Genomic DNA, 4,534 nt, shown 5'->3' on the forward strand with positions numbered 1-4,534 from the left:
GCGGTACTATCACGCCTCCTGCTGCCCATTGTTGAGGTTAATGTCACATCCTTAACTAAATACTAATCTATTAATTTAAACTTTTTTTGCATACATTTGATTAAATTGTATTAGTAACAAGTCGACTAATAAAATCCTTATAAATGCTGTTCGAAATATTATATTCCAAAGTTACTGTTTTACAAGTGCATGTCATGTTACGTGACTTGGGAGTGCACGTCACACTTGCTTAATGCATATTACGCAAGGATGGCTGCTTCGCCTGAAATTGCAGATCCCCCGGGCGCATTTAAGTCTATTGTGTGGGAACATTTTGGTTTTCCAGTCGAATACAAGGATGGAGTTCGTGTCGTAGACAAAGCACACACAATCTGTCGTAACTGTTTCACAAAAGTTACTTATATGACAGGAAACACGTCCAATATGCAAGCGCATCTCCGGAGACATCACCCCAACATTGATATTAGCGGCACACGTAAGAAGCCTCAAAAATAGGTAACTTTTCCCACTGCCTTCAGAATGAAGCTACAAGCTAACTGTGACCATGCTCAAACAATTACAAAGGCAATAGGTGTTTTCATGGCACTAGATATGCAGCCGTTTTCCGTTGTTGAAGATGACGGATTCACGCATTTGCTAAGTGTTTTGGAGCCCAGATACAAAATACCGAGCCGACCGCATTTCAGTCAGAATGTGCTGCCTCACCTTTACAGTGAAGTTAAAGCCAAACTAGTGGACGACCTATGCAATGCTAAATTCATTGCTTTAACTACGGACGGGTGGACCTCCCGTGCAACTCAATCTTTCATGACGATCACGGCGCACTACATTACTGACAACTGGGTAATTAAAAATCCAGTTCTGCAGACACGCGCTGTCTATGAAAGCCACACAAGTGATCATCTGTCAGAAATACTACAGGCAGCTGTAGCAGAGTGGAAAATCGACAGAGAAAATGCCACTTTTCCTGTGACAACAGATAACGCTAAAAACATTGTAAATGCAGTTGAAGCAGCCGGATTTTCACCAAATATACGATGTTTTGCGCACACAGTTAATCTGGCATCACAGAAGGGAATGGGGGTTAACCAGATGTCACGGCTTTTAGGCAGAGTGCGAAAGGTGGTCACCTTTTTTCATCGTAGCACTACTGCTGCAGCAGTGCTTAAGGAAAAACAAGAGATGCTCCATTTACCTTTACACAAGCTAATTCAGGATGTTTCCACCAGGTGGAACTCCAGCTATGACATGCTTGAGCGCTACCTTGAACAGCAGGCTGCTGTTTTTTTCTGCACTTACAGACAAAAGTATTAAGAGGAACATTAAGGACATTGTTACTCTTTCTGATGAAGATGTGAAATTAGCTGAGGACATCATTCAGATTCTTAAACCCCTAAAAATGTTCACAACTCTGCTAAGCACAGAACAGCTGCCAACCGTTTCAATGATAATACCACTGAAGCACACCATCCTTGAAACAATGAAAGTGAGTGACACCGATACAACAGTTGTTAAAGATGTCAAATCTGCCATTGTGTCCGACTTCATCAACAGATACCCAGAATCTGACTCAATACTTGTGCAGTTTCTTCATATGGGCACTGACCCAAGATTTTGGAATACCATCCCCAGCAGGTATTTTTTATTATTGTTTTAATCCAAACTTAATTTAATAAATACAATTTTACCTATATTATTAAGTTTCACACAAAGCTGCAATGCATTTAACTAGTATGCATATTTTTATTCAATTTAAACTGAAATATATCTTCATTCTAACTAAATTAAATCAGAAATGAGAATCACTGTTTGTTTTTGGTATTTCTATGCATCTGATATAAATTGCATTTAGCAATTTTGACTTAAAACTATTTTGTGGCTTTGTCCTTGTTAGGCCTTGGTCTCAGTGGAGCAGTTAGATGTGGCATCCAGCAGTGATGATCCTCCAGTCAAAAAGGCACCAATCTCTGAACTATTTGGAAAGTTATTTCCAGTGGAGCCACCGGGCACTCCTGCATCCAAGTCTCCATATCAAATGGTGAAAGAAGAGGTCGAGCATTATAGGAAAGTGCCTACTCTTCCAGTGGAGTCAGATCCACTTGCATGGTGGAAGGACAACGAGAGCCAGTTTCCTCATGTAGCCAGGTTGGCTAAATGCTACCTAGGAGTCCCAGCAACATCTGTTCCCAGCGAGAGGGTGTTCTCTTCAGCAGGGGACATTGTTACAGCACAAAGAGCAAGCCTCTCACCTGAGAATGTGGACATGATGGTTTTTTTTGAAGAAGAACTTAAAACTTAATTGAACATTCCAAATGTTTCTTAGAGAAGACGAGTCAGTGTTTATTTTTGACTAGTCTTGGAGTTATTTATTTATTTTTTGTTTACTAGGGTAAGATGACTCCACTAAAAAAGACAATTGTTTATTTCTGACTATCTACATTGGAGGTAGACGAGTCAGTGTTTATTTTTGACTAGTATTGGAGTTATTTATTTATCTTTTGTTTACTCGGGTAAGATGACTTCACTAAAAAAAGACAATGTTTATTTCTGACTACCTACATTGTAGGTAGAAGAGTCAGTGTTAAATTTTGACTACTCTTGGAGTTATTTATTTAATTTTTGTTTACTCAGGTAAGATGACTTCACTAAAAAAGACGAATGTTTATTTCTGACTACCTACATTGGAGGGTTTTTTTATTTCATTTTTGTTTACTCAGGTATGCTGACTGCACTAAAAATATGAAGCCAAAGTTAACTTAATAAAGAAAAAGTCAAGTTATTTTTGTTGTTATTATTAAGCTAAGTGAGTCTATTGTTCTGTAGCATTGCTGATAAAATTACATGAACCCTACCCCCATAGCAAACCGAACCGGACCGGACCGAACCGTGACCCAAAAACCGTAATCCGAACCGAACCGTTACATTGGTGTATCGTTACACCCCTACCTGTATGTGTAGGCTATGTATGTGTGTCTGCCTGTCACAGCCTGCATGAGCTGTTTGTCATTGTTTGATGAGTCAAACAGTGATTTTGTGTCTATGCTGTGTGTTGCTTGTACAGCTGTGCACAGCATTTATTCTCCTGATCGGCCGCTGGTGCGCCGTCAGATAATGATTTTGTGTGTTACGATTCGGGACCCTCATCTGCTGAGGCGGGTGATGTCTTCGTTCGTGGCACTCACTTTCTTATTGAAGCAAAGCAGCTCACACCTCATTCGTGGTGCCTGCTTCCCTTCGGTGCGTAGTACGACAGGCAGCCGCCATTAACCTTCACCTGCATAAAGCTGGCTCCAGTAGTGGAGCATGGCTACATTCTTGTGAAGGAGGCTGTAGAACCTCCACATGAGAAATGACAGCTTACAGCCTTTACTTTAATGTTCCAAAAGGAGGGGAATCGTTCAGTGATGCGGCTCAGTTCTATGCTGTTACTGAAACCGATTGTGATGCAATCAGATCCGAGGACTGATTCCTTACATTAGAGCTTATGTCTCCATTCAACACGGGAGGGTTTTTCTCGAGGGGAAACCCGTCTCGCATGATCAAAGTCACGCACCGTTGTTTGCGTGCTCTGGTAACAGGAAGAAAGCCATGGCTTCTGTCCCAAGGTCCTGTGTTGGGTGCGCGTTGTCGATGTGTGACGCTGACAACAGACTCATCCCTCACAGGTTGTTGCGATTATGGAAAGCCAAAAGGATCAAAATCGCTGAAACTCATCATCGGATATGGCACTGAAATTGCCTTGGAAATTATGGTGGTATGGGTTGGACTCCCATTTCCTTCCAGACCTGATGAGCCATCATGTGCTTGTCCAGATAGACATCACATCAGTGGTTGATTAATAAATTATTAAGGAGATCTGCTATCAAAGTCACGCATCGTTGCCTGCGTGCTCTGGTAGTGTGGAGAAAACCTTGGTTTCCATCCTAATGCTGCATTTACACCAACCGCGGTAATGACGATCACGGCGCACTACATTACTGACAACTGGGTAATTAAAAATCCAGTTCTGCAGACACGCGCTGTCTATGAAAGCCACACAAGTGATCATCTGTCAGAAATACTACAGGCAGCTGTAGCAGAGTGGAAAATCGACAGAGAAAATGCCACTATTCCTGTGACAACAGATAACGCTAAAAACATTGTAAATGCAGTTGAAGCAGCCGGATTTTCACCAAATATACGATGTTTTGCGCACACAGTTAATCTGGCATCACAGAAGGGAATGGGGGTTAACCAGATGTCACGGCTTTTAGGCAGAGTGCGAAAGGTGGTCACCTTTTTTCATCGTAGCACTACTGCTGCAGCAGTGCTTAAGGAAAAACAAGAGATGCTCCATTTACCTTTACACAAGCTAATTCAGGATGTTTCCACCAGGTGGAACTCCAGCTATGACATGCTTGAGCGCTACCTTGAACAGCAGGCTGCTGTTTTTTCTGCACTTACAGACAAAAGTATTAAGAGGAACATTAAGGACATTGTTACTCTTTCTGATGAAGATGTGAAATTAGCTGAGGACATCATTCAGATTCTTAAA

This window comes from Paramisgurnus dabryanus, chromosome 6 (assembly GCF_030506205.2).
Source record: "Paramisgurnus dabryanus chromosome 6, PD_genome_1.1, whole genome shotgun sequence".
Classification (NCBI taxonomy): Eukaryota; Metazoa; Chordata; class Actinopteri; order Cypriniformes; family Cobitidae; genus Paramisgurnus; species Paramisgurnus dabryanus.